The sequence below is a fragment of the Cryptotermes secundus genome, unplaced genomic scaffold, assembly GCF_002891405.2.
Source record: "Cryptotermes secundus unplaced genomic scaffold, Csec_1.0 scaffold329, whole genome shotgun sequence".
Classification (NCBI taxonomy): domain Eukaryota; kingdom Metazoa; phylum Arthropoda; class Insecta; order Blattodea; family Kalotermitidae; genus Cryptotermes; species Cryptotermes secundus.
In genome coordinates this window covers 508,274-534,194 of record NW_019739945.1, presented here as the reverse complement: position 1 = coordinate 534,194, position 25,921 = coordinate 508,274, and the positions used below count along the sequence as shown (strand labels likewise).

General features: G+C 43.0%; 1 protein-coding gene across 4 annotated transcripts in view; it reads left to right on the top strand.

Moving 5' to 3' along the window:
* LOC111872080 (GATA-binding factor C) overlaps positions 1–25,921 on the top strand; it is a 388,402-nt gene that overhangs the window by 74,377 nt on the left and 288,104 nt on the right. The window lies entirely within an intron of this gene.

The window sequence follows — 25,921 nt, the reverse complement described above, 5'->3', positions numbered from 1 at the left end:
GAGAAAAATAATACGCAAAATAGACGGACAAATGATGGAAAATAATATATGGAGGATAAGAGACAATGAAGGGATAAACACATTACGGAAAGGAGAAGATGTAGTAAGATTTATCAAGTCACAGAGAATAAGATGTTTGGGGCATGTCGAAAGAATGGAAGACAATGCATTGCCAAAGAGAATGTTAAACGGAAGGCTATATTCCCAAAGAAGAAAAGGAGGACCCAGGATGAGATGGCCAGACGATGTTGAGAACCACCTGAAGAAGATGAAGGTGAAAGGTTGGATAGAGAAGGTGAAGAATGGGGAGCAGTGGAGACTGGTTGTAGAGGAGACCAAGGCTCACCCACGGCTGAAGCGCCGAGTGGTAGGTAGGTAGATAGGTAACTCCGTGTAGTGTGGTAGGTCGTTATTAACGTTTCAGGGGGAAACTCATTGCTGTCTTTTTCAGGGTGGTAAACTTCTAACATAACATAACATAAGGCTGTGATCATCAGAGTCTCTGTCATGAGATCATGAAATCTTAGACAGTCTTTATTCCTAGAATGGAAGGAATACGGATTTTTTAAAACAATATAACCAGCGGGACACAAGATTCATAAGTCTCAGATTACTGATCTAAATTATTCGATGTATACAGCTGTTGCTGGGTGTTAACAAATGAATGGACGTTACCCAGTGCATAACTGCGAGAGTGCAGTTACTGATCATGCACAAGTTACGATAATTTTTTTTTTTTTTAGATAGATTCATACAATCTGTCCAATTAAGGACGATGAGCACTTTTGGTGACTGGTGTGGTGACTATGTCGTGAACAGTGTTAATAAGGCTATCCCAGTAGATGCCTTAAGAGGTTAGGATAATATTATAACAGATCTTAAGGAAGTGGGTTGTGAACATGTGGACTCAAATTCCTGCCAATCTGTGCCAGCGGCGTACCTTTATCGTGACATTGAAAGTTTTGGTTCTATGCCAGGATTTTCCCTAGTCAACTGAGTCAACGTCAAGCGGGTAGGAAAGGCTTCATTTGATGCAGTTGACGAGTTAGCAAATTCATCTTATTTGCTTTGTTGATGTTTCGGAAATGTGGCTCAGTTCAGATATTTGGGAGTGAATGTAACAAATCATAACCTGATTAAGGAGGAAACTAAGAGGAGATTGAACTCGGGTAATGCTTGTTACCATTCAGTCCAGAACCTTTTGTCTTCTCGTCTGCTGTCCAAAAATATAAAAAATAGAATATACAAAAATACAATTTTGTCTGTGGTTCAGTATGATTGTGAAACTAGGTCTCTGACATTAAGGAGGAAACATAGACTGAGGGTGTTTGAGAACAGGGTGTCGGGGAGAATATTTGGACCAAACAGAGATGAAATGACAGGAGGTTGGAGAAAACTGCATAATGAGGAGCTTCATAACTTGTACTCTTCTCCAAGTATAATTAGAATTATCAAGTTAAGGAGGATGGGATGGGCAGAGTATGTAGCACAAATAGTTGAGAAGAGAAATGCATATTGGACATCGGTCGGAAAGCCAGAAGGAAAGAGACCTCTAGGAAGACCAAGGCGTAGGTGGGTGAACAATATTAAGATGGATGTTAGGTTGAGAGGATGGTATGGTATGGATTGGATTAATCTGACTGAAGATAGGGACCAGTGGGAGGGTTCTTGTGAAAACGGTAATGAACCTTCAGGTCCCATAAAATACTGGGAAGTTCTTGAGTAGCTGCACAATTGGCGGCTTTTCAAAAAGGCTCAGCTCCATGAAGTTACTTATTCCGTTCATTAACGGATATCTTAACACGACATTTTTTGTGTGCCCACTTTGCTTTCCCACAAGCGCTGTGCTAAAACAAAGGACAAGTACTATATCCCCATTCTATCATTTCTACTTAATTTAGTGACACGTAACTCGGCTGTTTAAGGCGATGAAATATGAATGATTATGTCAGATCCTAAGGCTGAAACAAAGGAGTAAGGTATCCTTGTTTTAACTCTCAAATGGTTTAATAAAAAAAAGAGAACTATTCATTCGTACGCTGGAAGTAACTATCTCTACATGAAAGTTATCTGCGTGCTGTATCTGTCGGAACCGCATTACTTTATGGGCCTTTAGCATTGATTTCTTTGCTATATACACAGTAGTGGTATTCAAATTATTGTTCGAAAAATGGTACAAGTTTTATATATACACAGCATGAACACACAGTGCTGATATCATCTGCTATAAACGCCCTACCACCTTCGTATCCCCTCCTCATACGTATCTGCGTACTTGTAAGGAGGACCTGGCCTGTTCATGTAAGAGTGGACTAACACGCCTTGGAGGCCCTAGGAATGTTATTATCCACAAGACGGGCTGAATTAGAGGGTTAACATTTAATGCCAACGTAGCGTTAAACGGCATTTGGAACCTTCAAAGACCGAGATGTGACCCTGAGTATAAGTTGCTAAGGCAGACAGAATGCCCCCACTGGAAGCTGTAACGAAAAGAGAAAACAACACTCAATAATTATCTACATGTAAGCAAGGAACAGCCGGTCACGGTAGCTGAGCGGTCTAAGGCATGCACTGTCTTCGCTCGCTCGGAAACCGGGATCGTGGGTTCGAATCCCACTCAGGGCATGGATGTTTGTGTGCGTTCTTCTGTGTTTGTGTATAGGTAGAGGCCTTGCGATGAGCTGATCAACGCCCAAGGAGTCCTACCGAATGTGTAAGATCTAGTAAAACCGAAGTGAACGGAGAGTTTCATGGAGGTAGGCCTAAGCCCAAATGAAGGCTGTAGCGCCAATGGAAAAAAAAAAGAAAAACAAGGAACAAGCCGATTACAGTGGCCCCGGTCTAAGGCAGGTAATGTCTTCGCCCGCTTGAACACTGGGGTAGTGAGTTTGAATCCCACTCGAGACATAGGTGTCTGCCTTTATTCTGTGTTTGTGTTGTCCTGTGTAGGCAGCGGTCTTGTGTCGGGCTGATCCCCCATCCAAGGTATCCTACCAACTGTACAAGATTATGAAACTGGAGTGAAATGAAGCGTTTCACGGATGACCTATGCTTCAAGTGGGAGCAAGGATAGATAGATAGATAGATAGATAGATAGATAGATAGGTAGATAGATAGACGTGGAATAACATTACTTAATATCGTTAATCATATACCATCAATTACAATATATTAGGTTGTGTGGTTTGCCCTACATGTTTCGACATATACAATGTCATCTTCAGTGGTATATATATTTTAAGTTGGAAACTAAACATTAATTCAAGGCTGTACATGGCGGCCATATTTGTAACGTTTGTGTTAGTGAAAAAGACTGATCTCAACAAAAGGTTTTAAGCATGAAGCATGAACAGTCACAGAGAGTAACTTCAGTTTGCAACTGAAATAACCATACCTTGAAGATGACACTGTAGATGTCGAAACATGTCGGGTAAGCAGTCAGTCTAAATGTGCTGCAATTGACGTTGTGTGATAAATGATGATAAGTGAGGCTATGCATTCCAGCGGTACGCAACTGAACTGCAAATTGAGGAATGCAGTAAACCCTCGCTACTCCGGTTACAGTTAATCCGGATCGAAGTGTGAAAAATGGAAAATGCTATTCACAGTTCAGTACATACTTTAAAAGACACGTGACATTTAGGAAAACAGATGAGTCACTTGTCTGTTCAGACAAAAGTTGACAGTTTCTACATACCTGCTTTATTACGCTGAGAAGCAAGTAAAATTCCTGTGTATTCCATCAATGAACACTCGTAAATATATCGCCGTTTTATAGATTTAAATAAAGGCTATACAGTGATATTTCTTGTTGTAAGATTTGAGGCTTTCACGGCGGTGACTATGAAGAAAGCAGTCTTCTGGGATTTGGCACCGTGTATATGTGGTGTTAACCGACGTTTCGGAGGAACGTATCGCCTCCATCTTCAGGGTAGAAGAAATAATATAAGAAATCTGCAAGCGAGGAGACCGTGAGAACCGGTGAACAGTCTGCTTTTACCGGTTCTCACGGTCTCACCGGTTCTCACGCTTATATTATTTCTTCTACCCTGAAGATGGAGGCGATACGTTCCTCCGAAACGTCGGTTAACACCACATATACACGGTGCCAAATCCCAGAAGACTGTTTTCTTGATTTTTCTTGCTGTTTATTTCCATTAGGACTAGTTATACCATTTTTTTCCCTTGGCACTACAGCCCCAGTGGGCCTAGGCCTACCTCCATGAACTTCTCCGTTCACTTCGGGGTTATAACATTACATTTTCGAATTATTTGTATTCTAAGTTAGTTTGTCTTTTATGCCACTTTTGCTTCACTGCCTCTATTAATGCGGATTAGCGAGGGTTTACTGTACGTAAGATATCCTTACTGTCACTTCAGACCATCAACATACACTATATTGGTTAAGCTGGGAAGTTGAGGCCGTTTCATCATTAGCGGACTTACAATCACGTTTGTGTTGAAGTCTTGTCTACAATTTCATTTTGAGCCTGTTTAAAATGTAAACATACATAACTACGCAAGGTTTGACGACATAAAATTGTCCCTGTAATCAAACAAGCACCACGCCACGAAGATGCATAGGGGAGGTGTAGTTCAGCTCCTCGCATTCTTAATCTGGGCGCTGGGTGGAGTTCAGTGGTCAGCCTTACGGCTTTCTCCGTTACACATTTTCTCTTATTCCGTAAAACAAATTTTGCAAGCCGGAAATGAGTGAAGAAATTTAAAGAGAGAAGTAAAATATTTAATACGTAAGCTGTGAGTTTTGTGCTTTCCGCAGTTATTGCCACGAAGGTTGCTGTATTCGGTATGTGACACCGTGTTGTCTGGTAGATTTTAAGTGATATTTCGTAGGGACATTCTGCTCCCATTTTCAGGGTCTACTTTGGTTCTGCGGTCACAGTCTGCCTTGAACAGTGTCACAGTGAGAACAGTACGGTCATGTTCATCCAGGGATGTTTCATTGTGGCAAAGAGCAAGAAATCACGGAAAATATTTTTCTTTTTTTTATATGTGTTTATGCGTATGTTTTGCTTGCGGCGGTATTGTTGATGATCAGTTGCATGATGGGAAAGAATATTTTTTTCTTATTATTTTCATGAGAACCAAAAAATTACTGTCTCGTCCGCTTCGCTTTGTGTTTAGAGATCATATCACATTTTCTTGAATATACGAGCTCTTCAAGTTACTCCAGAGAGCAAGAAGGGACTAAGTAGCCCAGCACCCGGGAACCTGCCGGACAGTTGTTATTCTAAAACGGTTTGTACAGCATCGACTTAAGTATGTGCGGAACTCTTTTTTTGAAGATTATAAGAGTTTGGAATATTTTTTCCTCCTTTCCTTTTACCTCAGTCGGTATAACGGCTGGCTACGGGCTGAACGAGTTCGTCGGAGTTCGAGTCCCTGTAGGGTTAAGAATTTTCTCTTCAATGTATCCCAGACCGGCTCTGTGGTTCACTCAGCCTCCTATGAGATGGGTGCCGGAGGTAAAGCAGGCGGGGCGTGAAGCTGACCACTTACCTCCAGCTAGAGCCGAGGTGAAGAAAATATGGATCTATACCTCCATTCCCACATACACCTGCATGGCTTAGTGCTTAATTACTTAAGCACAGGGACAACTTTACATTTTACCTTTTAAGGGAGTGCAGGTTGCCGTGTTGTGCATGGCCACATTTCTGTTGGAATGGAGTAGCTAGCCAGCTTCGGGGAAATTTATTTGAAATTGACCCTATGCCATTGAAGGCCACTGTATAATACATTGGTTTCGTATATGTTTCGGTCACATTAAAATTCCTATAGTATAGTACCATGACAGCAAATTTGTTTACGATGGTACTAATATATTGTTCTGTTCTCTTGAGGCTGTAGATATTCGATAAGTGGGGTCAATGCCATATTACGGTTAGTTTTGGTATAAGACTTTAATGTGACTTCTGTCTTTACGAGTAGAGCTGCAATTGGTTGCTATATAGCTATCGTTATGGTAGCATAAAGCTGCTTCATTCTGATGATATAGCTTACTGTATTGAACTGCCTTCTTTATCAGAAGATGCTAATTCACTCGGCTACTTAATAAATTCCCAACATTTTATAGTATCCTGAGCCAGATTAATCCTGTCCTTATGCCTCATCCTATTTCTGAAACATTCGTTTTAATATTATACTCCCATCTACGTCTATATATATCTATTGGTCTCTTTCCTTCTGGTTTTCACACCAAAATCCTATATTCATTCCTCTTCTCCCCCATGCATACTACATGTTCTGCCTATCTCGTCGTCCATTTCATTCTGATATGCTGATTCAAAATAATCACACAAGAATTATTCATCACGTCACGGGTTTCTGTATACATTCTGAGCCAAGATAACAATTCTTTTTTAAGTTTGTGTCTCGTTATTCTTATGATTGTTGTCAGACTTTTCTTTATATTGGCTCTACACCCCGCCCCCCCTTCGGCCCTGGTATCTGATTTTCAGTTTCATGATCATTTTAAAGAGAGTAGGATCCCTTGGAAGGGCGATCAGCTCGTCGCAAGGCCTCTACCTAAACACAGGGCAACACAAACACAGAATAAACCCAGACACACATCATAAATCCGTACCTTGTTTGGTATTTGAACCAACGATCCCGGCTTCCGAGCGAGCGAAGACAGTTCATGCCTTAGACCGCGCGGCCACTGTGACGGACGATTCCAGACATGCTATGCTAAAAGGATATATTACTAGTGAATAAAATATATTCTCATGGAAATAATACAACGTAATTTGAGTAGAAAGTGATAAGTACGTTCACACGCTTTGCATACGAAACTATTGAAGGTAACAACATTAGTGCCTTCCGTGGCCATCGCCTCTGTGACCAGAGTAACATTAACTCAAGGTCGCGCCGTAGCTTCCCATTGCAGTAGCCCGGGTTCGATCCCGGGTCTTGTAAAGTGGGATTTGTGGTGGACAAAGTGGCGCTAGGGCAGGTTTTCTCCGAGTACTTCGGTTTCCCCTGCCAATCTTCATTGCACCAATTGCTCCACAATTACCCTCACCTGTCATCTGGGGCTGGTACAATAGGCCAGAAGTGGTCACAGTACAAAGGACTTAGTCCCACACCACTAGCATTAAAGAAAACATTAACTCAAAAACAGCTGATTTGTTGGCCCTACATATTCCATCATCAGGGACGGCATAACTCACTTAGTATAGCGATGGCTTTCGTGCTTTTAGGCCGGGGTTTGATTTCTGGCAGGGTCAAAAGATTTTCTCTTTTCCACGTCGTCCAGATCGGCTCTGATGTTCACCCAACCTCCTTTCCAAAGGTTACCGTGGGCTCTTTCCTCAGAAGTAAAGCGCCCGGGGTGCCGAAATCAAGAAGGGTGGGGTTGTGCCTCCAGTCCCCCACACGTGTTCGTAGCGTGTTGCTTAATTTAGCACAGGAATAACTTTACCTTTTACGTTGCAAAGCCCATGAGTATAGCCACCAACGTCACACCTACATATTCTGATTTCTTTCTTTTCGAAATATCTGGGCCTTATGTTAATTCCGATTGCAAATGAGCCACATATGTTTATGCCTATATACACAAACGTACAGTTAACCCAGTGGAGCAGAATACGTCTGAGAAGTTACAGCTCGCCCACCTTGTCAAAAATTACCTATTTTTACTCAACCTGAAAGTTTATAGACATACACTCACAAGAACCAGCCACTGATCGCAATCCTGAGCCAGATGAGTCCAATCCACACCATCACACCAAAATATCTTGGAATCAATTAATTATTATCTTTCCATCTACGAATAGTGAGGAGTATCATCAGGTTTTGCTACCGTAATTTTGTATACACATTTAATGTATGCGTGGCATGGTTTTCCGGCCGTATTTTTCTGGTTTTCTTTACGTCTTTTAGTCCGAGGAATACTGCCTCCTAGCTGGACAGGAACCCGCACAACGTCTTTGCCTAGAAAATCAGGGCCGTATATGACCATAGCGTCGGGGAGGGGGTAAACTGGGGGGAGCAGGAATAGGAGAAATAAAGAAGAAGAAGAAATATGTTTCTAAGTGGCGTCGGAAATGACGTGAGGTGAAATTCAAAAGCATACAAGCACTTAAAGAAGAATGGCGAAGTCGGTATTGAGACTGGCTACGGGCTGGACGACGGAGGGGTCGCAGTTCGAGTCCCAGAAATGCCACGTCGTTCAGACTGGCTCTGGGATCCACACAACCTCCTCGTCCAATGAGTACCGGGGTGCTATTACCCCGGTGGTAAAGCGAGCGGGGTGTGAATCTCTCCACTCGCCTCCAGCTAGTGCCGAGGTCAAGAAAATGTGGATATATATATTCACTCCCCCATACGCCTTCATGACGTAGTGCTTAATTAGTTAAGCACAGGGATAAATTTACCTTTTTATTTGGAAATATATTCGTTCGGTATTTACAGTTATCATAGTTTAAGAAGCGCGGACACGGAGGGTGTACTTTCCGTTTCCGCTTAACAGGAGCGCCATAATGAAGCAGCGCTAGTGGCTGCGCGGGAGCCGGCTGTACTACTGTGTCGCTTGCTAACAGCCGTGTGCGTTCATTTTGCACCAGCTTGTACTTACTGTTTTCCGGTCATGCACGCATGCGTAACCATTAAAAATAATACTAAAAAATACATAAAACGGACCAATCAGGACTCACTAACCATCAAGTCTTTATGTACAGATGTAACATTACAAAGGAATACGGTAACAAAGGCAGGGTAGAGAGGCAATAGCTCTGTATGTGCCATTATTGTCCATTAAGTCAGAAGGGTGGGGGGTGGAGTTTTACTATGCATGGTTTATGATGAAGAGGCTGCCTGCCCCCTCCTCTAAATACAGGGGTCGTTTCTGCATTCGCTACCATTAAGTGAACTTGGCATGAAATCCACCAATCAAGGACCTAAATAAAAAAAAGTAGAGTACAGCGGACTGCTGCTGAGAGCATGAGAGGGCCATGGCCACTCGCCAGATGAACACTTGAAACGGCAGTTGGAACCATGATCTCGGCAGCGCCTGTCTAATGGCAAGGCAATGCTTTGCTTACCGCATGCTTCTTGCTGATATTTGCTTGGCTTTCTGAAGATAGCGGCAGCAGTTTTATTCGAAACGCTGGCGAACTTCTGCCGAACTCTACGGCAGTGCCTTCTACAAGAGTCACCGCTCGCAACACAGTAGGCTCGCTTAAATTTCCGATTTTTTTGCGGTATAGAGGTGACAGCGTATCACATTGGCCTCTTGGTATAAGACTCGATCCCTCGAACACAAAGATCACGGGCTGGAACCCCACTCAGGGCATGGATGTCTGTCTGTTCTGCGAAGTGCTGCTCCCCCGTCCAGGGACCCATACTATTAACAAACCGAAGTGAAACAAAGCGTTACACGGATGCTCCAGTGCGAGCAACAGGAGAGCGAGGTAACCAGGAAACAGTCGTCGTGGTTAAAGAAGACAAGAGTAACAAAGTTTGGGCCCACAATTTATTAAGTACACTAGGGATAGAGAAAAGATCGCCTCTGTGTTCTAGTGGTCAGAGTTCCTGGCTACAGATCCAGAGGTCCCGGGTTCCATTCCCGGCGCTACCACATTTTCTGAGAAGTAATGGGTCTGGAACGGGGTCCGCTCAGCCTCGTGAGGGCAATAGAGAAGCTATTTCAAGGAAATAGTGGCTCCGGTCTAGAAAACCGAGATTAACGGCCGTGGAGATCCGTTGCGCTGATCATGTGACACCCTCTCTCCGCAAAAGTTGGCACTAACTTCGCAGACAAGCGGCGGTTGCTCGGTCGGTGTAGTTCGCTTGCGGACTACAGGCCACGGAGTTTGTTTAGGAATACGGAAAGACTACGTATCGAAAATCCATACAGTTCTTGCTCTTGATATAATATTAAAGCGAATAAACCCAGAAAGACGAGGAAAAAGGTGCATATACAGAGCTTACGTGAGGAAACAAGAAATCCCTATAAAATGCTGGTTGGTAAACAGAGGCGAAGGTAAGAGGCTAATATTAAAATCTGTTTTAAATACACTGTGAAGACATCAACTGAAGTGAATTTCTCAGAACAAGGTTCAGTGTCTGGTTTGTGTCCTTACAGTGCTGATCCTTCTGACTTCGCAGCGGAGTCTTTGTCGGAAAGTACTGAGAACGACGGTGAAAGTGATGGGTTTATTATAATGATTAAGATGTTTTCGTGGAGTTCTTTTATGCAAAAAGACTAAAAATATAGCTGAATATTGTTTCAAGTAATTTTAAACAGTGACTTTTCGCATTTGGATTTGAGGGCACACGCAAAATAAAGCGCTTCTAATTAGTGACTCTATATGTATTGTTCCTATAATTAGAATGATCAAGTCAAGGAGGATGAGGTGGGCAGGTCATGTAGCACGAATGGGGGAGACGAGGAATACGTATAGGATATTGGTGGGAAAGCCAGAAGGAAAGAGACCACAGTGAAGACTAGGCGTAAGTGGGTGGACAATATTAGAATGGATCTTAGAGGTATAGAATGGGATAGTATTGATTGGATAGATCTGGCTCAGGGTGGGGACCAGTGGAGGGCTCTTGTGAACATGGTAATGAACCTTCGGGTTCCATAAAATGCTGGGAAATTCAGGAGTAGCTGCAGAATTGGTGGCTCCTCCAGAAGGGCTCAACTCCATGAGTAAGTGAGTAACAGGTCATGAAAGCCCATGGGGTTGTGAGACGTCAAGGCTCCCACATTTTGTCTAGACAGTCGGCTCACAGATGGCAGTGAGTTTGTCATACTTACTCACCAGCCGCCCTTTATTCCTAGCATGATTACTGGTACTCATCGGGAATCTAACCAGCGACCTTCCGGCCTGTACCATAATGCCTCAACCAACTACGCTACCGCGTGTCCATGGCCTTCTATATAATACGGGTGAATTCTTGATGAGCGACTGTTAGCTTCCTAAGGAGGATCCCGTTCCAAGAAGACAGTTAATTTTGTTAGCTGTAGAATTTTTTTCCCCCCCGATAGGCTGATCTCGCGAACAGTCTGACCACATGTCCCAGCGACTCGTCTTCTGCTGTCTCAGCAGACATCCTCTGCCTGGTACGCAATGTACGCCATCTTGTTCTCCAGGAGCTACCGTACAAAATGGGAGTTCACGCATCCTGTTGAGGAACTTCAACACAGTGATAGCACCAAGAACAGGAAATGTCCATTGTACACTTTACATTCTTAACGAATTTTTCTTCGTAAATAGGTTACGCATATGCCCTAGATATCACGGCTTGTTCCGCCTCGGAGCACTGGTTATCAACCTTTGTGAGATCGTGGCCCGGTAAATCCGCCCCCCCCATTTCTTTTAACAATAAGACGAGGGCCCGGTACCTGGCGTTTGAGAAACACTGACTTAGAGTCAGTTGCTGAAGTATCCGCACTGAGCTCACAGAAATATGCAGGCGAGATTAATAAGGTGCAGGATCTGAGAGCCAACCGAAGTGTCGGAGAAACATGTCTTCATGTTCAGGGTCGAAGATTAAGCCGAGTTCTGCTTTGCCACATATATTCGCGTTGGTTTCTTGCATGGCTTATTCTTCGACCCTGAAGATGGAGGCGACATGTTCCTCCGAATTGCACGGTGTTGTATCCCAGAAGACAGAACTCTTTAGGTTAATGAGGCGGTCTGAGTTCGGAAACATATCTCTGCGAGTGGATCCAGATGTAACATGTTTAGTTAATTCGGGCTTGCAGCGACCACAATGTGAGCATTACTCTACCTCCTGTTCCCTGGCCTGTAACTGGACTGTGCACAGTGAAGCCTGTCTGTGCTGGTCATCTTTGGTTTCCATTCAGATGCAGCCAATTTAAGCAGGTGGCCAACATTCAAATAATTGCGATATTTCCCAGTCTTTTGTCTGTAGTGACTTCACTATTATCTTGTGTTACATTGCTGCCGTGTTAAACTTTACGAAGCGGTTTACTGTGTACTTCTGCCTGGGGCACGCGGTAGCGTAGTTGGTTGAGACACTATGCTACAAGCTGGAAGGTCGCGGGGTTCAACATCCGATGAGGTAATTGGATTTTTCCCAATTGACATAATCCTTCCAGCCGGACTATGGCCCTAGGGTCGACTCAGCCTCTAACAGAAACGAGTACCAGGAATATTCTTGGAATTTTCTTGGGGGTAAAGGGCAGCCGAAGCGTAAGGCTGACAACCTTACCGCCATCTATGAGCCGATTATCTAGATCAGCCCTGTCCAACGCGGCGGCTGTGGTATATTTTTCTGGCGCCATCCGTAAGCACATATAATTGAACCAATTTTTAATATTAATTCAAATTGTAAGACAAGAGACGTTTTTGAACGTCTGAGTACTGTTAAATATTTTCGAAAAAATTAATTATTATTATTATTATTATTATTATTAGTAGTAGTAGTAGTAGTAGTAGTAGTAGTAGTAGTAGTAGTAGTAGTAGTAGTAGTAGTAGAAGTACCAGTAGTAGTAGTAGTAGTGTGGTGGTGGTGCCCTCACCTCCATAGGCATCAGTGAATTGTGCCCGAGTACATAAGAACGTTGGACAGCACTGGTCTAGATAATGTGGGAAATTCAACATCTCACGACCCTATGGGCCTCCACGGCCTGTTACAGCGATAGCTTTACTTTACTTTACTTTACTTTATCTGTCTTTCTATCCATTGATGTATCTATGGCTGTACAGTCTTTGTGGACCTTGGCCGCCTTTTCAATTCCTTAATCTAGACACAATCGATAAGACTCCTTGGACGGGGGATCAGCCCGTCGCAAGGCCGCTACCTACACACAGACCAACACAAACTCAGAATAAATGCATACAGACATCCAAGCCTTGATTGGGATTCGAACCCACGAACGCAGTGTTGGAGCTGGAGAAAACCGTTCATACCTTAGACCGCGCGGCCACTGTGATCTGACACGTCCCTGTACTTACTTAGATGTAGGGGGTAGTGTAGGGATATCGTCACCTCAGCACCAAGTAGAATTGAGTGGTCAGCTCCATGCTGCGTCTCTACTCTCCTGCCGATTGGTCAGGAGGCTATGTGGGCCCCTGCTGGGAATCGAAACACATTTGTCCAAACCACACTCTAATCGCTACACCAACTGAGCTATCCCTGCTCCCTACATTGGAAATGGTAGCACAGTTTTTGTTTATGTTATTATCATTATTGTTCTCATCTCTTTCATCACAACTGTACCCCCCTCCCCCCTCATGTGTAGGCTTACTGTCTTTCATTCTTACTAAGATCGTTCGTCACTTAATTTAATGTTTTGTTTTCTCTAAGAATCACGTGAAGAGGACGTAGACTTACGTGTTAGGCAGAGTACAGAAAAAATTAAATTAAAGTTATGAGGCAGACCAAGATCAGCGCTTGGCTTTGACAATGGCCTCTTTCCATTTACAAATTGCCATATAAATACGTCTTCTAAAATTCGAACTCTTGTGTTCAGAACTGGTTTGTTCGTCTTTTGAACGTGGGGTGAACATACAGTTTTATGTGCTGCAGTAAAGAAATAAAGCAACAATAATTTGAGGAACCAAGTTTCGTCCAATTACGAGACCTGCAGACGAATAAACTGTGCTATAAACATAGGCAGGCCGCCTGTTACGTATGCGTTAAAGGGGCAACACATGATGTTATGCTGGGTTGGATGCGAGGTTCTCAGGGCGGCTGCTGTGAAGAGTAGCAACCTGCTAGTATACAGATTCACTGTTCCATATTCTTGGTTTTCTTCCATAGCTCCAAGAATTATAATAAAACAAAAAGAAACGGCAACATCGGTACTTCCTGTGAACCTTCTTGAAATGTTATTGGCACATGAAACATTCACCGTTAGGATTCATTCCTGGCGCAGTCTTGAAATGTTTCGCCCATTTTAAGGATTGGCAATTCACAGTTTGGCAACCATTGATCCAAGATAATGAGAAAGGCTGTCTTCTTCGATGTGACTCCATGTTGTTTGGTACAGCCGTTTCGGAGAAATTCGGTTCCTCCATCTTCAGGATATAAGTGATTTGTTTACCCTGAAGATGGGGGCAACAGGTTTCTCAAATAAGTTATTATGTCTACCAAATAACAAAACTTTACGTCCCCAAAAGAGTACATTTTCTTCATCTTCATCTTCACCGCTGTGAGGAACTCAGATCTCATATGAATTCTTTTTCAGTTTCGTAGGGTGGGGTGAGACTTGAGTCCATTTTGCACATCGGCCACTGTTTGCCCTACTGTATCAACGCCGGATGACAGACGATGTATGTGAAGCAATCGATGGACTGAGAATTGGCAGGGGAAAACTTCCCCGGCGCCACTTTGTCCACCACAAATCCCACACGATCTGGCCGCCGCGGTGGAAGCCGGCGACTAACCGCCTGAGTTATGGCGCGTCCACATACAATAATTAGTTCTAAATGAATAAGGATACTCGCCCTTAAGGAAATGATTTCTTGATGAAGGAGACTGCTTTAAGCACCCCTGATACTCCAGCGTCTGTGGTGCTGGCCCTGCTGTACCCTTCATACCTTGGAATGCCCTTGACTCTGTTGACCACAAGAAGAGAACTCTTGGATTGCTCTGTGGTTCCTTCAGAATAACTTTATGTAGATGAGTCACTAATTACGACTCCTGTTGCAACTCTTACATTTTGGATATGTATGAAATGTTAATTTGCTTCCTTGCAATTGTTGTTTGTATGTCACGGTAACTGAGCGGTCTAAGGCATGCACTGTCTTCGCTCGCTCGGAAGCCGAGATCGTGGATTCGAATCCCACACCAGACATGGAAGTTCGGTATGTGTATGCGTTTATTCCGTGTTTGTGTTGTCCTGTGGTTAGGTAGAGGCCTTGCGACGGGCTGATTCCCAGCCCAAGGAGTCCTACCGTCTGTCAAATGATAAAATGAAGACAACTCGACACCGTGAACGTATAAGAAGAACGGATGAAATTAAGTGTCCGGACGGCCTGACCCGACATGTTTAGAGCTGAACATTGTAGATAAGGACTCATCTCTGCGAAGCTACATTAAATGTTAGCTCATTCGGGTTTTTAATTCGTCATTAGACCAAGACCAGGCCTGTAGCCATATAGGTGCAACAGATTTATGCATTGAGTGGTCCAAGGTTATGTTCATGCCTGTTAGTATTTATTTATGTTTACTCAGCCACGCTCTCTAGAGGTCTGTTTACATGGAATGGGACGGTAATTTCGTAGTGAATAATGAATTGGAAGTGGCGAGGAAGGAAGCATTCATGGCCTAATTTGAGGCCTGATTTTTTTCCCGAGAGACTGCAGGCAACTACAAAAAGATCTCAGGATTGCGAGCCCCNCCCCCCCAGTCCCGATTTGGACCCAACCAATCTTCGCGGAAACGATAGAAGAGATGTACACCTCGACCGCGCTCTTCAATCGCATTAAAATCCACTGTCTTCTGATGGCAGAAAGGGCGTTTATCACGTTTTTCTCTCGTCTATTCTTTCTTTCCATATGACACGGACCGCATAGAAAACGACGCCTCAGTAATTCTTCGTTACCGCTGGAAAATCTTGACGGAATAACTAGCAACGTTAGGGAGATACACACAGACTCTCCTTTGATGAGACACGTGCAGTATTGAAAATGACGCGTCCAACATTTCGTTTATTGTTGCTTGTATTCGTTGCCGGAAGAACGTGTTTACCAAGCCATCGATAAGATACACATACAGACACAGAGACCGTAGAGACGAACACAGTTGTCATGATATACATACCAAGTTTCATGAAAAATGGTTCAGATATTCAAAAGTTGATAGGGTGAATACGCGGATACTAAGACAGGATGGAGAACGCATAAAACCAACTTTAGAAAAGTAGACCACGAAACAGACATATTAATTTTAATTTCCTGTAGGTTCTTGGCAAGAAGAAATATATGTAGAACTTCTATAACTCGAGCAGATGGCTTGAATCCGCGTAACTACAAATATCTATAACATTACAGCGATTTCCACACTAAAAATCACTCCACACTAATACTTCCCAGTCTACTTTTACTAGTCTTTACGTGGTAACAACTCTCAACATTGGCTATTCCTCTGCCTTGTCTTCACTAGATGTTTCCTGGTAACGACTCTTAACAATGAGATTCTCCAGCTTCCGTTGCCCGCTGATTAACACTCCACAGTTTAACCCTCAACTCTCAACTGCCAATTGTCTTCAAGGTAACTCCTCGGCACGGACAACGCAGAGAGAGCACAACCTATATTGTTGGGAAGGTGTGTTTACAGTGCCGTTGCATAGCAACGAAAATTACTCGTTTGTTGCTTGTGTATTCCTTGCCGCGAGTATGTGTTTACTGAGTCGTTGCCTAATAATGGTCGTCTGTTCTGATTTTACTATTCCGGCTTTCGGGGGTCATGTCGCAATACAGTCCGAAGGTTCCTAACAGTTCACCGCTTTAGCGAGCCCTATGGTCCAGAAAGCACCATATTCCACTCTTTTAATATTATTCTGTTTTCTGTGCCTAGGTTTTCCGAGTGATCTCGTTCCGTCCACTTCCGGTTTCCTAGCTGAATGTATTTACAATTTCGCCACATCTCCCATACACAGTACAAAAGAGAAACGTATTTAACTTCACCCTTGAATATTATAGTGCAACTTAATGTAAAAATCAACCCTCTTCACGTGTTTTAATCTCACGTTTTGTTACATCTTGAAACACAAGTAGCACTTCCTGCAACACGCATGCTGCAATATTTTACAGACGTTGGCTTTTACTGCTTACAGAGAGAATGCAGTCGACTTCACCCACATTTGCTACAGTAACTACAGCTAATCTATTCACGTCACACTAGCGACATCTCCGCTGACACTTCATCCCAATGTACAACAAGTTTAGTACCACATGAAGGCTTAATTTCCATATCGCATGATATAATATCGGTGGTTAGTAAAGGAACTGTTGATTGTCGTATTTGCATATAACCGTTACCTGGCGCCGGTAAGCCTCTATATCAGTCAGTACGCAGTGATTCATTCAGCCATTATTGACGTGGTAACAAGCCTGCATATCAGTCAGTACGCAGTGATTCATTCAGCCACTGTTGATGTGGTAACAAGCCTGCATATCAGTCAGTACACAGTGATTCATTCTGCCACTGTTGATATGGTAACACGCCTGCATATCAGTCAGTACGCATTGATTCATTCAGCCACTGTTGATATGGTAACAAGCCTGCATATCAGTCAGTACGCAGTGATTCATTCAGCCACTGTTGATGTGGTAACAAACCTGCATATCAGTCAGTGCGCAGTGATTCATCAGCCACTATTGATGTGGTAACAAGCTTGCATATCAGTCAGTACACTGTGATTCATTCGGCCACTGTTAATGTGGTAACAAGCCTGTTACCGGGAATTGCAGTAGGAGATGAACATAGGGGTCATACTTTCTTCACGTGAAGTGAACGTATGGAGGAGGCATAACTTTCCATCTACATGTTCAACCTCCAGAAGCATCCACATAATTTCATTGAAGATAGTTGTCTCGTGGAATTTTACGCCGTACAGTTTGGGTAACAGGTAACGATGTTTCGGAGGAACATATCGCTTTCATCCTCATGGTAGACTATTCCAACTAAATAATGATGAGCCTCACAATTTGTACTCTTCGCCAAACATTAATAGCATTATCATTTCAAGGAGGATGAGGTGAGTAGAGACTGTATCGCCCATAAAGGAAATAAGAAATGCTTACACAGTTTTGGTCGGGAAATTTGAAAGCAAGAGACTATTTTAATAGATTGAACGATACTGTCACGTGTCCGGGGTTCCGTGACGAATAATAACGGGCTCTGGATTAGATGATTGGATTTGTTAACGCCTTCTTTTATAATCTTTCTTATTCAGAATCAATGATAGGGCTACCGCTAATCTACCCACTTGACAAATCACTAGGACACGCTATCCATTTCCTGGAAATGGATTTATCACAGAAACTATCACTTAAAATCACCATGAAGTCTTCTTGCCATTATTTATTCAATCACCTTGGACTGCCGACCCACCAGTACTCGGCCCAGTTCTCCAATTCTACTTCTCTATTCCTCCAGGCTACAAACAGACACTCGTTATATTTCCGCGGCACGAACACATAGAAAACACTTCTTATATTAACGATATGTATCCACAGCTTCGTTGCCTAGTATTAAACATGGCGCGAACCACATAGAAAACACCTCTTCTGTGGCAGAATTGTGCTACCTAGCAACGAGGTCTGGCATGCTTCACAGAGAATACAGCTCCCATTGTTGCATGTTCGCTCGAACGTGTATACTGCAGTAATTGCCTAGCAAAAGTCATATTCGTCACAATATTATCAAAACTGCCCTGAAATGGAGTGAGAGGATATCGAATGAACTCATCTGGCTCATGGCAGGTACAGGCTTACGATTTGTGGGCTCTTGTGAACACGGTAATGAAGCGTGCACTTCCTTAAAACGAAGGGACCCTCTTCACTAGCTGAGTCACTATTAGCTTCTCAAGAACTCTGCTTCATGAGGTTAGTTAATAACTGACAGAAAATTCCACATGGAATAATTCACAGAAATGCAAAATCGTGTTGCTAGATAATTGGAAGTTTTATTCGTTTGGGCCACCATTATTTCGAGTGATATTCCCCCTTCCCCCCTTCCGTCCTGCAGCCACCCCTCAGAACCTGCTTCTTCTGCTGGTGTCATCAGCCAAGTGTTTATTATGTCTGGCAAACGTAACGGCAAAATATTGGGTTGTTATCAGAATTGCTTTATTTTTGTGTTATTCCTCGGCACCCATATTTCCATGCTGTCTCCATCTACACGGCTACCTCACCAGGTGTTGTCACCGTTCAAGCTTCATGGGTATAAACTACCGCTACAGCTTGTGTCCAAACGTGTGTGCCCATTAAATCCACTTGGAATCGCGGAACACGACCTGCAGGTTGCTTTACGTGTTCTTAACGCTTAACCACGGCGTTACCTGACTGACTAGCAGCAGAACGCGAATTATCTTCGTGAATGAGAAAGCCTCCTAAGCCAGTTAAATCCAACTGATATCTACCTATTCCGCTGAGATGAGTTCCGTTAATACCTCACCACATGCAAGGAGTTTTCTTGACAATATCGGTTGTACTTATTTTTGTTCACTTAGCGGTCCTGTCAGTAACTTAGTGTATTTGTGTTCACTTAGCGGTCCTGTTAGTAACTTAGTGTATTTGTGTTCACTTAGCTGTCCTGTCAGAAACTTAGTGTATTTGTGTTCGCCTAGCGGTCCTGTCAGTAATTTAGTGTATTTGTGTTAATTTAGCGGTCCTGTTAGTAACTTTATGTATGTGTTCACTTAGCGGTCCTGTCAGTAACTTGGTGTATTTGTGTTCACTTAGCTGTCCTGTTAGTAACTTTGTGTATGTGTTCACTTAGCGGTCCTGTCAGTAACTTGGTGTATTTGTGTCCACTTAGCTGTCCTCTCAGTAACTAGTGTATTTACTTAGCTGTCCTGTTAGTAACTAGTTATTTGTGTTCACATGGCAGTCCTGTCAGTAACTTAGTGTATTTGTGTTCACTTACCTGTCCTGTCAGTAACTAGTGTATTTGTGTTCACATAGCGATCCTGTCAGTAACTAGTGTATTGGTTTTCACTTAGCTGTCCCGTCAGCAACTAGTGCATTTTTGTTCCCTTAGGAGTCCTGTCTGTAACTAGTGCATTTTTGTTCCCTTAGAGTCCTGTCAGTAACTTAGTGTATTTTTGTTCCCTTAGCAGTCCTGTTAATAACTTAGAATATGTGGCAGTGAATTATACAGAACGTGGAAGAAAGCGGCCGTACCCTTGTTTAAGGTGGGTCCACTATTTCGGTATTTTCCAGGAGATACTGAGAACAACCATGAAAAACTTAAGTCAGGATGGTAGGTTTCGGGGCCGAGAGATGAATCCAGAACCTGCGTAATTAGGATAGTGTAGTCGGTACAGCGACTGGCTACGTGATGTACGGCCGAGGGGTCGGAGTTCGAGTCCCTGTAGGGTCAGAAATGTTCTCTTTTCCACGTTGTCCAGACCGGCTTTGGGGTTCACCCAACTCCTATCCGGTGGATAGATGGTGTTATTTCCTGGGGGTAAAGCCGCAGGGGCGTGAAGCTGATCAATCACCTCTAACTAGTGCTGAGGTCAAGAAAATGTGGATCCATAGATCCACTCCCCCAAACGCCTTCATGGGGCAGTGCTTAATTAGTTAAGCACAGGAACAACTTTACCTTTTATGTCTGCTTAACATATGACGTTTACGCAGAAAATAACAGCATCATTAGGGATAGTAATGGGAAATTGATTTTGGATGAAGGACTCCAGTTTCCGCAAACGTCGAACCTGGGACACATTCCGTACCTACGCGGATAAACGCCCGAAACGACTTATTTTAAATACATTCTTATTAGGAAAATTTGTTTTCCGCAGTATAATTTTGGTGCCCCTATGAATATCTTCAAGATCTGACAGGACCAAGTAGGAGAAGGAGGTTGTGAAATATTGCAGCACTGCACCACATATGAGAATTTTACTTCGGTAATTTATACAGGAATTCCCTATGTGTTTTAGATACATACAGAAATTTTGTTCAGGTGTCGATCCAGCTCTGAAACAGCGGGTGACATATACTGTGGCCATATGTAGCTCTTTGCGCGCGCAGGGAGGCTGTCTGCTGTTGCACGTGTTCGCGGGGAGCGCCTGCCACGAAACTGTCTCGAAATATATTCGTGTTTCTTCATGTCTTTTCTATGTCGCTGTGAACAAATTAGAAAAATCAAAGCATTTAACACATTAAATCGTTGCAGAAGGAAGTTGATCTAAGTACTATACTATGCTACTAGCCGGAAGGTTGCGGGTTCGATTCTCGATGAGAATATTGATTTTTTTAAATTTACCTAATATTTACAGCCCCATTATGGCCCTGGGGTGGAATCAGCCTCTAACAGAAATGAATACCAGGAATCTTCCTGACGGTAAAGGGTGGTAGGCGCGAAAGGCTGACCTCACCGCCACCTGTGAGCCAACTGTCTAGAGAAAATGTGGGAGCCTCGACGTCTCACAATACTATAGGCATTCACGGCCTGTTACAGAGATAGCTTTACCTTTCTTTCTTTGCTATTTTAAAATTAAATTCATACCACTCAGAAACCACAATGTGTCTCCATTGCAGATGAACACACAAATGAAGGAAAGTGGGTGTCGCATATGTGCGTCAGATTGTAGTCTTCTGGGATGGGACACTGTGTAGAATTGCAGACGGATATTGTCACGTGTGAGTCATCTTCCTCCATTTTCTGTGTCAACACAAAAGATCATAGTTTTAATATTCATCCTTTCGAAAACGTGAAAACATATGTCGTAAATTATTCTCAGGAAGTACTGTTTAAATATTTTTGCTGTGTCTCAGATAATAGCGTTAATAAGGCGTCTACACAGCATTAATATCCACAAACAAACTTATCAGAATTCGTTTATTGAGCAAAGGTGTTTCGCCTGATAAAGACCACGTGAAGGTCGAAACTTGTAACGAAATGCTTTTGCCCAATAAACGAATTCTGATACGTTTATGTGTGGATATTATTGCTGAGTAGATGGCCCTATTAACTCTGTTGTATTGTTTAAAGCCCGCTATGTTTTACTGATTTGCCGGTCACGGTAGCCGAGCGGTCTAAGGCATGCACTGTCTTCGCTCGCTCGGAAGCCGGGATCGTGGGTTCGAATCCCACTCAGGGCATGGATGGTCGTGTGCGTTTTTCTGTGTTTGTCTACAGGTAGACAAGCGACGAGCTGATCACTCGCCGAATGTGTAAGATCTAGTAAACCGAAGTGAAACGGAGAATTTCATGGAGGTAGGCCTAGGCCCAAATTGGGGCTGTAGCGCCACAGAAAAAAAAAGTTTTACTGATTAGCTTGTTTGTATAATTGTGAAGCTACAGATGATGCTGATTTCACCGCTAGACTGAAGGGTTTGAGGGCACGTAAACATCACGATTACTTCATAGAACTTATTACTTTTAGAATAATTTTAGAACGCATGAAATTTTATTTTCTTTTAATACCAAAAACTGGCACTAATATTTGGAAGTACGCATGTCAATTTGAGGTTCTCACAGCGGTAGCTACCTCAGCGGTAGCTACCTCAGCGGTAGCTACCTTCTTAGATATGACGTTGTGCAATTCTATGAAAATCACGTTACGTTTCGGATGAATATGTCGCCTCCATCGTCAAGGTCGAATAGTGAGCCAAGCGAGGCCCAGCATGAAGCAGACGGCAAGTAGAGCTCCGGGTAACTTTCACCGAATTACCGTATTTACGCATGTATAGGCCGCGTGCGTGTATAGGCCGCAGCACAATTTTCAGACAGAAATTATAGAAAAAATAATTTTCTTGGAATATTATCAGGAGTATTACACCCTGTATTACTAATTATGAATATAATTTTTTTTAATGAAGTGTGATTTCGAATATTTCGAATATAAGCCGCACCCCAGTTTTCCTCTTGAATTTTTGGCAAAAAATGTGCGGCCTATACATGCGTGCATACGGTATATAGCGTTGTATCCAAGAAGACATAAGGAACTCTTCTTGAGAATGTGAAATTTGTTGGCGAAAATTTGAAACATGGCGCCTAGCGAAACTTCCATATTAATTCTCTCAGCTTCCATTTAGTTTTACTGAGAGATGAAATGTAGAGTTGTGTCTGTGCTTAATTATTTAAGCATCACGCTTCGGCCACTTTGCTCCCGGTAAAGAGTCCCTGGCACCCATTGGACTGGAGGCTAGGTGGGCCCCAGAACCCATGTGGACACCATAAGGTCGAGAAATACCTTTAGTCTTATGTAGTGTTTTAGTTATGTGCACATGTTATTGGTTACTAAATGCATAAATATTAAATTGCGTCTGTGCTTCATTCGAAGAGTTCATAAAAGGAAGGGAATTTCCCATGTTTTGGTCCGGAAGTAGGTTCACGCTGCAGTATCAGAGGGTGAAGGGAGGGGCGTTTTGGAAGAGCATCTCAGCCCGTTGTTTTGCAACACTGATGGATCGAGTTACGGGCACATACGCACATAATGTTAGTCATGCGAGCGAAAACTCACTCTTGCATGTAGTAAGAATGACCTCTCCAGGATGCACGTAATTAAAGCCAGCCGAGCTTCTCCTAACACCGAGACAGCGAATGAGGGCTCCGACAAAAAGGAACCAAGTGTCCCGGTCAGGTTTGCAGTCATCTCAGCAACGTCAGACCATACAGACACTTGTTCCCTGTTTCAGGCTGAAGAAATGATAGTTGCCGTTAACTGAGTATGTCTCCCTGCTTCGTATTTCGGATGTTCTGGGTTCAGTTCTCGTCCCCGAGACAGGCTTTCATGACCGAGGGTCTACGTGTATTTTAACGGAATTTCCAGACAGATGCCTCCACAGCGCTTTAAAGACGTTGCTGCTGCTGTTGTATCCTTTCTTCAACGTCAATGTAATAATTAACTTTGACAAAAAGTGACTATTAATGTGATTAAGACACAAATAATAATATTACGTTCCCTTCTGTAGGCTTGTACCCCTGCTTTCAATGCAACTAGGGGATACGAAATTAAAAGAATTGTCTGTTCTTCATCTGCATTTAAGAATCGCGATTGTATTGTATTAAAACGTTGTTCAGACATGAAACTTTAAATACTCCTGAAGATGGTAGTGTTCTGTCGAAACATGTAGAGTGGAGAACATCATTGTTTTGAATAGATTACATGTTACTTACCGGGTGGTCTTCATGAACTCGAATTATGCCTCGATTTTGCCTGAGATTTGTTCACGTCGCCTTCCTTAACATCCTTTCAAAATCATTCTCTTATCTCCGTGCCCTTTAATGCTATATAGTGTAAGCTACTAACCGCATCGTTAAATAAACAAGAAATAAATAAAATATGCAAAAAATTAAGCAGTTAAAATAACACTGACGGTTAGGCTACTGCGTACCAGAATTTACATCAAATAACTACCACCTCAGAAATTCGCGCACTTGTTATGATAGGGGACTAGGATTAGAAAAATGGGGATAGCCTTGATAATCCGGGAGGTGGCTCGGAATTTAACTGCTTTGGAGGGGAGTGTGCCGATATTTGGAAACATATGTACGGGTGCTGGATGATACACAAAAACCCCACTTTCTTCAGGCTGCAGAACTGTTCGTAAAGCATTGGGGTGGTGTGGGTGACGCACATAACCAGGCAAGCTAAATCAATGAACACCATTTTGCATAAATATACAGGGGAGACTGATTATTCTTCGGTTTCCCACCTCGGGTCCCGGGTTTTATTCCAGGTCAGGTCATGGTGGGATCTGCGGTGGACAGAGTGACACTGGGGTAGGATTTCTCCTAGTACTTCGGTTTCCTCTGCCAATTCTAATTCTACTCTATGTTCCACACTCATCTACATCCGAAGCTGGTACAAAAGGCCTACTAGTGGCCGACGTACCGAGTGGACTCAGTCTCACCCCACCCTAGGAATAAAAACAAGGGGGGGGAGACCATAAAATGGCGATTGTGAGCAACTTCCAGATCACTCTCAGTCTGAAGGAAAGGACCAGTACCCACTCCGAACCGCCTGTGAGAATAATAAACAGGATTTAAACACTGGAGCACAGCGCAATTGGAAGCATTGGGGCTGAAGGTAGGAAAGCCACTGGTTTCTGTGTTCATTTTCTTCATCTTCCGTAGGTTCCTCGGGCGTCGAAAAGCGTCTCTGAGTCTGCAGGAAGACGTCACGATATCATCATAAAAACACTTCTTTCGGTTCATTTTATACAATATGTTGAAGGTCATGTTTATCCATTATGGTTTCTAACAAATTAAATTTATCGTGTTTATTAAATTAATGACATCTCGGCTACTGAAGCCGTTGCAGATAAGATCTGCCGAGGTGTGCAGCACATCAGCAGGCCTGCAAGTTCTGAAACCTGAAGACTTAATAACTCCGGAAAGCGGTAGAAGCCGACCCTTGCCCCACCCCCTCCTCCTATCAAGAAGGTACACAATACCCCTCCACAGGTCCCAGACTCGAGTCGCGCGTGTTAGATACCCAGCCAGTTAATTAGAGAAATCTTGAGAGGCTGGTAGTTGATCAGCTTTTCAAGAAATGCACATAACTACTTAAGGAATCCGACGGTTCATGGCACAAGAATTCGCCGCTGGAGACATGAATGCATACCACATACACGTAACTAGATAATTAACAAAGGCCACGAAGCAAAATCGTTCTTGAGAAGCTTAGAGTTGCTCACCGATTAAATATATGAGATTATTTGGAACCCGCAAGTTTATTACGTGTTCACAATAGCTCGTCACTGGTCCGTTTCTTGAGCCAGATAAGTCCATTTCAGACAATGAATTAGCAGATTCCATGAAGCAGAATCGTTCTTGAGAAGCTTGGAGTTGCTCATCAATTAAATATATGAAATTGTTTGGAAGACGCAAGTTCATTATCTGTTCACAAGAACACGCCACTGGTTCGTATCTTGAGCCAGATAAGTCCATTTCAAACACAATGAATTAGTCGATTATATGAAGCAGAATCGTTCTTGAGAGTTGAGAGTTGCTCATAGGTTGAAATCCCCCACCTTCCTTGGGGTTCAAAGATACATTACTGTGAGCTGTTTTCTGGATTACTCAGAACGAAATATGTAATGTCATCATATAACTTCATTTACGTATATAATGACAAGCCTCAGAAACAGTGGTCAGCAGAATATTGTGACTACGGCAAAACCAGATGTTGTGTTACTGTGGTGGTCACAGGTCCCAGTGTGACCAAACCTTTGCGAGATCCAGCTCCAAGAATACACAGACCCACTGTATAGTCCCAAGACATTTTGGTTTATTAATT